Source organism: Trachinotus anak, unplaced genomic scaffold, assembly GCF_046630095.1.
Source record: "Trachinotus anak isolate AG129_WGS33_773 ecotype Australia unplaced genomic scaffold, CSIRO_AGI_Tana_v1 ptg000013l, whole genome shotgun sequence".
Classification (NCBI taxonomy): domain Eukaryota; kingdom Metazoa; phylum Chordata; class Actinopteri; order Carangiformes; family Carangidae; genus Trachinotus; species Trachinotus anak.
Genome location: NW_027273864.1, coordinates 5,562,071 through 5,575,549, shown reverse-complemented (window position 1 = coordinate 5,575,549; position 13,479 = coordinate 5,562,071).

Genomic DNA, 13,479 nt, shown 5'->3' with positions numbered 1-13,479 from the left:
GAATGGAGAAAACTTAGCTGTCTGCTGGTAATAACAAGTGGGTATCTTTTGTTGAACACCATCACAGGCAGCAAAGATTGCAAGATTCATCTTTATAAAAAGTCAGATATATTCACACTTATTAATCAACTCTCCTCACTCATGTGAGCATGTGTCACCTCTGATATGGTGGAAATTCAAGTACATGTATTATACATGTGAGTTTGTGTGACTCACAAACAATAAACACAATTATAAAATTAGCACAACATGCACAGAACAGATAGCAATAACAGACATGATTTCAGTGTGAATGATGCTTATGAGTTCAACAAAGTTATTGCATTTGGTAAAAGGACTTTCTGTAAAAGTTGCAATATGGGATCTTTAATACAAGCACCTGAGCAACTCTTAAAACTGTGATTAAAGTAAACCTGACAAGTTGTTTCTGCTCGTATTTAAAGGTTTTCTTTATTATTTAACAAGCAATGAGCCAGTTGGAAGATGCAGCTCTGAGTACATGAAGTGAAGCTGTTATGAGCTGAGCCACGCACAGTCGAGCAGCCGTCTACCACTCTCACTTTGCTTCAGCATTAGCGCGAGTTAATAATCCATGTATTTAAAAAAAATCCCTGATACAAAATAGTAACAGCCTTGGTGCAATAATGAGTCTTTGATGCTCATAACTTCCCCTGCCCTTATTATCATAGCATTTAGCTTTATGTGTGCACTGACCCAGTAGATATGAAAGACCTTGCTATTATACTGGAGTTGCACATGTTACATCAGGTGTTTTTCAACCTGGGCTTCTTTTCTTCTTTAAATTTCAGATCTGAAGAATCATTGTTGCAAGACATTTCTAGTGTCTTTTTGCATTAGACAACAAAATACTCCTTAGACAAAACAGCAAGAATACTCAAAAAGAAGAAATGTGTTTGTTGGATTAAATATTCACAGGGAAACTGGAAGTGTATTTTTTCAGCACCTGCATCACATGCTCCTAAATAATTGTTGTTTGTTTTTGTGTTTTCCTGTCCTTTACTATGTCTAATAAAAAAAAACTGATATGACATATATGAAATTCCCATAGTGAAATATGTATATGTACACAAAAACAAATAATATGATATCTAAATGATGAATTTTTATATGGTATGACATGTAAACATATATGTTAACAAGTAACAACAAACAAGTTTATTAAAACAACATACATATGACAATTCTTATATATATTTTTCTTATTTATTTCTCAATAATTTTAAACACGTCCATCTTCTCACTCTAGGAAAGCGGTCTCAGACTTTCAGACCCTACTGTACATGATATCAACATATATTGACAGGCTTTGTAATGGATATATGTCACATATGTCCACAATCAGGAGTTCATCATCAACAAGTGATCTTATCTTATCTTAGCATAAAATCTGGAAGCAGGGGGAAACAAACATTTCTAAAGCTCAGCCATTAAGGTTTAATTTCTACACAGATAAAAGAGTAAAAAGACAATTTATAATAATATAATAACTTTTATTTATATAGCACATTTTCACATGGTACAATTCAAACCTGGCACCCTCAACAGCAGCAAGACATCTGGGTGCAGTGCACACTCAGTGCACCTGGCCGTGGTTCACCAAGAAGAAGCTACACTGCAAACTAAAATTGTCAGTTTTATGTGTTCATGCTCGGCTTAAAGAAAGTTATATAACATATTAATTAGTGAGCTTCACAAGTGCTGGTAGGTAATTTTTTTCCACTTCAGACAGAGCAAGGCTAGCTGCTTCCTGTTGTTTCCGATCTTTATGCTAAGCTAGGCTAAAACCTACCCCCAGCTCCATACTTAACACACAGAAATGATCCTGATATTGAGCTTGACTCTGAATTAAGCTTCGCTGGTGGGGTGCCCTCTGTTGACTGACTGCCACTGTGTGATATTATGGTGGAACAGACATGGTTTTCGATTAAATTCTCAATGCTAATTTTACAATAGTCTCCTTTGTGGGAAATGAAATAAACAAACAAACAAAAGTAATAAACAAATAAGACATGTTTTATATGACATCCTTAGCAGCAGATACGGTTGTTTGTCTGATCAACTGAAGCAGTGATCGTGCCTTTGAGTGAGCATCTGAAGCTGTACCTGCTCATTGTTTTTTTATTTACAAGCCATGAGGTACCAGGAGAACCTTGGGTATCATGACTTATGTGAATGTCACACACACACACACACACACACACACACACAGGCCCATTGTGTTGTGTGTATTGGATCACAAGGGTCACATAATTAATTTGACAATGATGTATTCAGGTAAACTCTAATGTGACACCCCTGGAGCAGCATAGAGGTGAGCGGATTTGCCTGTAATGTGAAAGCCACATTGTAAAGTTGCATGTATTCAACCAGTGTTTCATGCATTAACTCCTACATATCATCCAGTGACCCCAGTCCATTACAACGGCAATGTCAAAGACTTCAAAAATGCTCCATTGTGTGTCTGCACCTCTAATGGAATTCACAGCAGGCAATAGAAGAGAGCCTTTCTGTGGCCCTCGCCATTTGTTGGGCGATGAATAAAAGAGAGGGAAGGTCAATGACTGGAAGCACAAGGTGGACTTTTAAGGGATCCAGTGACGTGAGAGAGCCTTTCCTCTGACAAAGCACTCCAACAATACTTCATTTAAATCAGAGTCGCTAATAATACAGGTCTCAAATGAATGTCAGAAGGTCCTGGACTGGCAAAAAAAAAAAAAAATAGCTGCATTAAGTAGAGAGGAGAAATGGACTCCCTCCCCTGCCATATAAATTTCTCCCCATGTTGCCAAAAAATGCGGTAAGGCCAACATCACAAAAGCAAAGGAAACCAGTGGATCCAATTATCATTTCACAGAGTGACAGAAGGACTGCACGCTGTTGCCTCGTGCCAGATGACTTCATGCTCCTCGATGAAACAGGGGATATTACAGTCTGTTGTCTTCAATAGACAGAAATGTAAAGGCCCCTACATCAGAAATTATAAGCGGAAATTAAAGTAGGGGATGTGTGGTCCATCCAGTCAGGTGATGAGAAATCCTGCATTACAGTGGCAGTGAGGGCTGTACGCTCTAAAGCACCAATTCATTTGGAGCGCTGCAGAATTTCCAGTTCTGGCACAGGCCTGTGACTCTTTCAAAGCGCTCAGGCATCTGGGACATCTGAGGGACTGATTTCAACTTATCGCGTCTCCAGAGCTGTCAGCAACTCACTTTGTATGAGAACTTCATTCATCAACACATTTTTCCCTGAGCAGCAACTTTTGAAAAAAAAAAAAAAAGGTGGAAAGAAATTTTTTTTTTATAAAGACTTGTCCTTCTTTGGCATGTTGAATATACATGTGGCATTGAGGAACATCTGTGGAACTAAATCATGGACTGGCGCCCGTCAGGCTCCTTATTTCTCAGGTGAGGGGTAACACCATTGTTCTCTAGAGATGTCAGTTTCCTCCTAAAAAGTGACAAATAGCACTGAGTATCTACTTCATTTGCATACTGTGTGGTTTCATCTGTTTCATCATTTCATAGTTTAGAAGACTGTTTAAGAAGAGAGATGTATTTGTCTATGAACACTGGATGACACTTCACTTAAAAGTTTCCTTAATTTCTTAGGATGTTACCTGGCAAGACTGATTGTAAGTTGATTGTCGTAATATGGAAAATATCAATTTCACTTATAGAAAAGCAAGTAAATGTCAACTGATTATTCATTTTTCGTAACTTATTCTGTAAACTCTTAGGTTTGTGTTTGTGCCGTTATTTGGAAGTTAACCTGTTAAACACTGATTCTGTTTTTCTTCTATGAACGGGACCAAACTGAACAGTTCTTGTCCAGAAACAATTTGGTAGGGACAGAGCGTGACTTAAAAGTTAAAAGTTACACAATGTAGGGTGGCCCTCCAGTGTAAAGAAGTCAGGAGGAGGCAGAAGTGCTGCTGGCAAAGCCCAACCAGGTCATAGAAAAACTAGAATTACTGACTCACAGTTGTCCGCCTCTGCCAACCAGTCAATTTGCAGCAAATATGGTCACAATCTATTTCTGAGTTACAGCATAGAATAATGGCCAGAGACGTTTTTGCTGAACATTATCACAACACACTTCATTATTTTATTCTATTAGATGTTTGTGTTAAATTGTGTCGAGTATGTATTTGTGAGGTATGGCCAAAAACTTGTTTGTGATGTCACAGTGACCTTTCACCTTTGACCACCAAACTCTAATCAGTTCACCATTGAGTCCAAGTGAATGCTTGTGCCAAATTTGAAGATGTTCCCTCAAGGCATCACTGAGATATTGCATTCATGAGAATGGGGTGGACGGATGGACAACCCAAAAACATAATGTCTCGGGCTCTGGCTGTCGCCAGTCCAGAGGTCTAACCAGACAAAGGGCACACAAAACTTATTGATTCATTTTACTTTTATTTTACATACTGTACAAAATGTATTTCATATCTATGCAGTAATAAACTGTTTTTCTGTTGGAGAAATAACTGGGCCGTGAAAACAGCTAAACAATCCTTTATTTGACACTTCTTCAGCCAACAAATACGCATCCAACCAACAACTGAAAATCAAATAAAATCTGTCAATTTCTTGAAAGGCTATTAAATAATAGTAGTATTAAGAAAAATGTCATTTGATTCTAGAAAATAACTGAAACAATTGGAAGCAAGATGAATTTATCTCTTCATGTGGAGATAAGAAAAGAAAATGATCAGGACTCAACAGTACTGGAAATTGACAATACATAAGATGAAGATTTATGCAGTGCAGGGTAAAAAAAACTATGCAATGAATAATCAATGTAGTCTTGTTATCCTGTGGCTGACAAAACACAGAGAAATATAGTCATTACACTTCCCCAAATTTAATTAAAACACATTTAATCATATTCTGTATATTTTCTTAAGAAATCATTGAAATAAAACAGGTTATACACAGCTCTTTCTTCTTCACTGTCACAGTCTGCTTTTGAGACAGTTGTTTAGAGCTCATCTAAACAGGCACTGAAATATACACTTCTTCAGATGAGGAGCAGTTTTAACATTCAAGCATTTACACAGAATTTATTGTATGATACTTGAGCGCTGACTTCCTTGTGACCCTATTGAGAGGCAGTTGCGAGGGTAATGATGATTACACAGCAATGTCAACTGTCTGGGCACAGCCCTTGATGTTGTGTCATCCAAACTCTCAGGCAACACGGCGCTTTCTTTCTGGGGAGGTGATAATTTACTGGAGAAATGTGGGAAGCCTGGAGTGCAAGAACATCCTCTCAGTATTTGTGAGAGAGCCAGCACCGACTGACATATCTAGCACAGACAGATGCTGAATGTGGGCTCAGCTGCCACTGATTTGGGAATGTAGGCTATGGGGGAACACATGGCGGGGCAAAGGTAGCAGGAGACCCAGGGGAGGCAGGCAGATGGGCCTCTGTTAGACAACTCAGAGAGCTCCTCTTCTCCCTGGACGCAGCCCAACACTGCCAGGTCGGAGAGTGAAGCGTCGGCCTCTTCAGTTCCAGGTGGCTCCGTGTTTGACCTCACCTCTCCACTCATCTGCAGCCACGTGTTCATGCCTCGTTCTGCACTGCTCTCACCAACAAACAAAAAAAAAAAGAATCCCTCTGATAGACACCAACATTAGCATTAGCATTGCAGTTCTTGCCACCTGAAGTCCAATACTCATTGTCCTGGTAGCTCCATATTGATCTAAACCAGCTGCTAAATGTTTGACTTGGTTCATCAGCTAGTTGCTAATGTCTGTCTGCTGTTTAGTAGGTCGTGCACTGGGCTTTTTAGAAACCAAAACTATGAGCTTAAAAAAAGCTAAAGGCTCTGAGCTGTTATATATGGTTGGTGTTACGTTTCCAATATTTATTTGACATTTTTTGACATTGTCCTTCACTGGTTCCCAGCAGACATATTGCAAATATAAAAAGCCTATATTCTCTAAATATAAAACAGGAAGTGATGCAATAAAATACAAACTGGGTACTTCCTTTTAGCAATGTTGGACATCACTGACTAAAAACAACTAACAGAGTTAACATGTTGACAAAAAATAATAATAAGAAGAAGAATTACACATGCAGTGTTAAGTGTCACCGCTGAAAGGATTAACCTGCCATGAAATGTGGTAGTGAAATCATAAAAACACTGTTGCAGCACTTATTACATATAATGGGTTGATTAGTGGATAATTACTGAAAGTCAAAAGTTCAAATGGTGATTAAATCCCATAAAGCTCCTCCACAGTGAATGCTCCCCATCTGTGCGCAATGTGAACTGATATACAGGGTAAAAGGGTAATCCAGGAATTGCCCCGAGCTTGTATTCAATAACAATGCAATTTCAGAGCTGCTTGTATTATTTATTGAAGTGCTGTTGAGGGCACTGAACAAATTTTCTTTATTGTCCAAATGGCTCCTTGCAAATCCAACTTCATTGTATTTGGGTTTGACAATTATTACCCTAGATACAATGTCCTTTGCAAAGGACAAATAGACTTCTCAATGTAAGTTTGCGGTGATACATATGTTAATATACCAGCTCTGTTGTCATAAGCTTTTCAGGGAATTAGCTGTTCAATTTACAGGACATCTGGGGACGTGTGATGCAGATAGCCTGATTAGAGTATGTGGGGTTTTGATGCAAACATTAGCAGCGCTCCTTCAAATAAAGTTTTATATCAGTGCTGCAAGGAATCCTGGGAAACATTCATGGTTTAATGATATTCCACCTGTGCTAGATTTTATTTTCAAAGATGTGCAAGAAGAGGAGGAAAAATCCCTCTTTGCTAAAAGTCAAAATGATGCATCAGATGTGCAGGCTAATCCAGGGCCAAATACTGATGCTCAAATAAATAGAAACACAGTCTTACGCTAATTGAGCATGAAATCAATCCAATGTCTTCTCCAATGCATGTGGTCAGCACACCTGGTTTCTGGTTAAATGTTTCCCCATCAGATAAATATGGCTTATAGTTTTAATTTCACTAATGTATGCTACCCTGCAAAAACTGCTGTAGTGTAATCAATCAGACAAAGCCTCTTTCTAACACTCTGTTTGGAGTGAGGCAAGGTGTGTCCCCTGGGCCCCGGGCCCAGCTCAGGGTAAGACTAATGACTCTCTGGCCTGAGTGGACTCAGCCTCAGTATGGCCCCTCCCCACCGGCTCCCAGCTGCGGCAGTGTTGACACGAAGGTTCCTCCGCTCTGATCCAATCAGGTGAGGACTTGTGTTATCTGCCGCTAGTTCACCTCTACCGCCGACTTCCTGCACAGGCAGCCTCACTGGGAGATGGGGGGAAGGGGGGAGTGGGGTGATGGGCTTCAGAGGCTGGAACATGTATTTCAAAGATTTGGTCCACATTTTTCACACCAGTTACTGTGGGATAAGCTCTGAGCCGATCCTCTCAGAGTTGGAGGGCACTTTGAAATACCCTCCAACTCTGAGAGGATCAGCCTCGGTGCACTACAGTCATAGTAATTTTGACTCTGATGACTCTGACCTTCAGGAGGGAAAGAGAGCAGATAAAACAGCAAGCAGAGAAATAATAAACAAGATTTTATTTAGGCTGAAACATACCTTAAACAAACCAGCCATCATAAATCTGCAGAGAACTGAAGGCAGCAAATTCACTTCAGGTGAGATCTTTGGTTGTCAAAATTCACTTTCTGTCCTTTCCTCTCTCTATTTGAGCGTCCTCTCAAACTACAATGTCCTCAGGCAGTGGCACCTTTTCCACCTGACATTAGCATGCCGCTGCGGCTACATAGTTCATGTCTGGCATACATATTAAAATTCTATTTCTTTCTCCCTCACCAAAAATTTGTTATGCATGGATCTCCTCCAATATCTAGAACCATTCTGCCAAAGCCGACGGCACGTCGGTCGTCACAACTGCATGCTGAGCATATAAGCATTGTTTAAAATCACATAACTTTATATAACTTTCTTCTAAAAAAGATGCCAAGCTTTTATACAGATACCAAAAATAAATCACGCTCTATGGGGAGAAATTTCAATAAGACAACTAGTACATTTTCATTTGATGTAATAAAGTATTTTGGGTTTTGATATTAATTCAGTGTCATCATAGCACATCTTCACTTGCATGCTGGGAGCTGGAGGAAGCTCCTGCAGTGCACTGAGGGTGTTTCCTCACCTGTGCCAGTTTGGTGTCTTGGTGATTTGCCCTGCATCCCAGTGGGAGGATCAGCTCCATCTGCAGCCTCTAACAGGAAGAATGTTGTCACTGTCAAGCCACAATTATGCACGGCAGATCCGCTGGTAAACGTTGTGCTACCAGCACCAGACTATTGCAGAAGCTCTGCATCAAATTTGTCATTTTGACCAATTATTCCATAGTTTCTGCTGCGAATCAACAGGTTCTGGCTCGCTTAAAACCTCTTTTTCCTCTATTAATTTCCTCAGGACCGTCCATGTCTTTCTCCTCCCCCCTGTGGTATCCATCCAAAACACCAGGTAACCGCAGCAACAGCTGTGCCCTCCATCTTCTTTTTAACAAGTCTGGTCAAAGCAACACCTGGAGCTCTGCATTTTTGGCTGGACCACAACAGCAGGGCCCGCCCTATAACCTGGAACGTCCCTGACTGAGTGACTGAGTGATGATATTTCCACCACTAGTCAGCTGAGTTGGAGTTTGTAGTACAAACAGGTTCTGTTAGGGGGTGCTCACAGTCTGCAGTGTTCCTAACTTAGCACAGTGGTGCTCGATTTAGAGACTTTTCAAACAGACTGGGTATAAACCTGGTACATGACCGGACCGTGTATGGATGCCGACCAGGGGATTAGGGCTAAGCCTTTTGTTACAGGCAGTCTACTGTGCCGCTCTGGTTTCCCAGCTGCTCTGGAACTGCAGGAAAGCGGAGGAGCGACAAGGAGGAGGAGAGACAAATTAAGAAAGATAGTCTCACCTGGCAGAGTGTTTGCCTTTTGGGCTTAGTCCTTGCCGTGGCGGCTTGGGTTCGACTCCGACCTGCAGCCCTTTGGTGTGTGTCTTTCTCTCTTCCCAGTTTTCCCGTCTCTCACTATGACTGTAATAAAGACAAAAGCCTGAAAGAATAACTTAAAAAAATGAAAGACAGTCTGTCTCTTCTAACTTTCTCTCTGAGTGATCATTTCATAAGTAAAGACAGCTGAAATCACAGCTCAGACTTTGTCTTTAATCCATGTGTTCATGCTTCAAATCAGGATTCTCCATGAGCAGTCAAACCATGCTAGGTTTTGACCTTGTCTTGTTAATTACAACAAAATAGGATATGTAACTACGATCACCAACAAGATGTGATAGAGACTGTTCAGGTTATGTTTCATAGTGGTGAGGATCACGTTGATGTCACAAATTGAAGATTATCAGATTGCCATTCCCCATGTAAAACACATCTTCTCCAAATCTAGGCTGACCATTAGAATTAATTTCACAAATAAAAAAACCTTCACCACATTTTTAATTCTACTTTCACTACATATGGCAGTACAGTGATAGAAAACTTGTGTATTCCTTAAATTGTTGTACATCTAAAATATGACCAGATCCTCTCCTAAATCCTGAAACTAGAGGAAGAGATTCCAATTGAACGAGCAACACAAAGACCATAACAGGTTTTTTTTATTCATTTATTGAGAAAAATGGTCAAACATCACAGGTAGGTAATAAAACATTCTTTTTGTTATTTGGTTGAAGCAACCTTGCAGTTTGAAAGCAGGGGTTCAGGAACACATGCTTCACAGCTGCCTAATGTTGAATTAATCTACATGCACCTCAACACACCGGATTCCCTTTGTGTGGCCTGGAGCTCAGTTGCATTGCATTTATTTTTGTTCTGCAGCCACACATGGGGTTGATTTTTACACTGACTCTGAGTGAGTCTGACTTTACTATACAGTGGACATCCAAAAACTTCCATCAACGCTTCAGAAGGAGGCATAATACGCCAGCAGAGCCAGAGGGGAGATTATTTTCAGGAATGACGACCTCCTTGACATTGACCTCGTCTACATGGGAGGAGATGAAAGAAGCTAACAGGTGACGCTTATCTGATGTTGGAGCAGATTATCTGATTTCAGTGTCTAACTGACCGGAACCCTGCTGCTGCTCTTCTTCTTCTGCACATCTCACATATCTTAACCTGATCTCAGTCCATAAATCAATCTGAGGTTTTGTGTTTATTTTTGTGTCTTGATAATGTTCAAGCAAATGTAAAAGGTTAATCCATACAAATGTAGCCCAAACTTGACTGATGACAGAGGACACAGTCTGATCAGAGCATGATTATATTACTTATGTGATGGGAACAGCAATATTAGGAATATGAATTGTTTTTTTATGCATGCCACAAGACAAAATAATATTACAGCGTCTGTTTTTATTTTTGTGAAAATCAAACAAAACACTTTTCTCCAAGAAGGATGAAGTTCCATCTCATTGATAAGGTAATGATGTATACCATGGGTCAGGCAGGGAGAGGCAATAATGATGATAGTCATTTAACATATTTACTGGCGTATACTGGATTACCATCTGCAATTTTATGGTTGATTTAGAATCACTTTATCCTCTACTTTATAGCAGAGATTTCACAATCGAATGTGCATCAGCCGTCCTTTTATCATCTCATGTTTGCTGAGCCAGCAACGGGCGGTTTATTGCCACGGAGCATTTCATTAGGTCCCAATAGATATGCTTTTTATCTCAGTCTGTTTCCAGAGACTTGTTGACCAGTTGTCATTGACACCGAGCCCTCGCCTGCACGGGGCACACGTCTTGTCAAGAGTTAGTTACTGGTATGAGCGATGATGAACTAAAACATGAATAATGCCACCCACATTCACAACACAAGCTTTTGTTGTGAATGTGGTGAGCAGACTATAACACCCAAGGACAGTATGTGATCAGAACATAATACAGTAATTTATACTGGATCAAGGATGAGAGGGGCCAGAGAATTTGGCTAAACTAAACTTTGAAAATCCAAGCAGACACATAGGAGCTACTTTTGAGCAGAATTTTTTTTGACACACAGTGTGTGTTTTGTTGGAAAAAATTCACCTGCCTTAACATGATATGCCAACAAGAGTCTATGCCATTCCTTCCCAACCTTGAGTGGAGTCACCTTTCAATTCTTCCTGTTGCTAACCAGCTGTCCACTTTGATACTCCAGTTTTTGCCATAGATATAATCTTTTATCAGACTGGGACCGATGATGATGGCAAACAACTATACAATGTGGCTCTTGTGATTTGCTTATCACAATGATAGGCATTAATACAAAAAAAAGTGTCCACAAAGTTTACATGTTTCTCTTTTTTCTTTTTTTAACCAAAATTGTACTGTCTTGTAAAGGATTGTTGGCCCACTTGCAACACAATTGAGTCCCACTGAAAAAAAACAAACAAACAAACAAAAAAAAACAAATATGTGTGTGAGTGTGAAGTCCATCTTTAAATGAATATTTTTTTATAGATTTAATTTTTTATGGATTTGTTAGGAAAGTCAGACAGTATAAGAAACACAGGTTGGTTTAGGTCTTTTCATGAGAATTGTTGTCAATAAGAAAAATAGACTCATCCTTTATGATTATGTTGGTGTTGATGTTTACACTTTAAAACCTCACTGTGCCCCAATCTGACATATTATTATGAAATTTCTCATCTAGTCGCCTTTGACAACAATCATGTTGATTATCATTGATGTGCAATGGCTGTCGTCTCCAGTAACATACTGTAGGGTATCACACAAAGAAGAATCTGACCGGCGGGCTGTGAAGTTGTGGCACTCTGCCAACTTCACACCTTTCCCACCTGTCGAGTTGTGAGCTAAGCGGTGTGCACTGTGGTTGTCTTTAAAATTAACAAAAAATAAATCAGAGCCAGCAGATGGGAAGCAGGACCTGTGTTTACCCAGATGGCACTAGAACTGACAAAAGGGCAAAGGACTTCAGCAGTGACTAATACTATGTTTGCTATGAGATAAAGAATTTGTACTTGAGGAAATTTGTTTTTTCTTTATCCCCGGCTTCGGAACGGAGCATACTGCAGTCTCTCCAAAGTAAACATTATAATTAGGAAGCCAAATATCATTCAGGCTTACTAACATCTAAAAAGGTGATGCCAGCACTGTCACAGAAACACAACAGCAACACAAACTCACTATATCCACAATATCACACTCTGCAATTCATTGTGCCCGCTGGGAGAAGCTGCCATTCTCCTGCTGAATTTAGACCCTCATCTGTGATCCTGGTAATTTATTTTTTTACTCAGCCACTTGGTGAAAATTGAGTATCGGATTTACGGCTGTTACTCAGGAAAGATAAATGCTGACAACAAGCATCAGACAACAAGCTTCTTTGTCCAGAATTACTGCTTTTCCTTTCTAAGACTGATACGACTGTGGCAGCGAAACTGAACATGTAGGAGTGCTGCTGGCACATTTAGCTGATACATGAAGCCATTACCAGGCTTTCCAACGTCAGAGTTATATTTAAAACAATGCTGGTCCCAGAACAAAAGAAATTCAAGCTCCATTCCATCAATACCAGGATGGATCAAGTGCACAGGAATCAAACTTCAATGTTCTTTAATAATCTTTAAGGTTTCTGACTTTCTGACAGGAGAAAAGAGAGTGAGCAGAAACTGGCACACCATCAGGAGGGGCAATCCAGTACCTGTTTGGAGCACCTAAGGGGAAAAGGAGCCACTGATGGCCCCTCATATTGGCACATTTTGCAATTACAACTATAAACCCACTTAAACTTAAAGACACTACACAGTGCACCGCTGCTGCCCCAAACCTCTCCTTTAGGCTGGGAACGCACTGGCTCTGCTGTGTGTGTGTGGTGGTTTTTATTCAGTGTCCATGTAAATGTGTTAGAGCAGAAACAATGCATGAGACGTGTGTCGAGAGATTCTGTGTCCACAGCAAAAACAGACATATGATATAAATCAAATGAAATAAAGACAGTACTGCCAGATGCAATCCAATTGTCTCCTGTGAATCCCTTGTGTGTGTTAAAGCATTTTGAATCCGGACTCCGCCACTAACAACAACAACTCTGTTACATAATGTAAATACACTGAATTGTTACTGGTGGCAGAACTGGTGAAACAGGGTTTCATATGATGAAAATTAAGGGTTATACCTTCAACATGCACTGTAAAAGGCTGTGTAATTTCAGCAGTATTGCGTCAAAGATGAGGAAGGGGCTTACTGATGTACTGATGTCTTTCATCTCGGTGCCGGGAAATCCAAGTCTAATAAATATGCTCAGATTGTCGTTGCTACCTATTTTATGTGTCCACGGGCAGAATTTCCCTGTGGAGATCTCCATCTGTAGTATTCTGATTGGATTTTAGCCACAATATTATATCCTGAAAATGATGCTGTCCCACCCTCGCCCGGCTAACATTAGAGGAGTTAGGGAAAATGAGGAA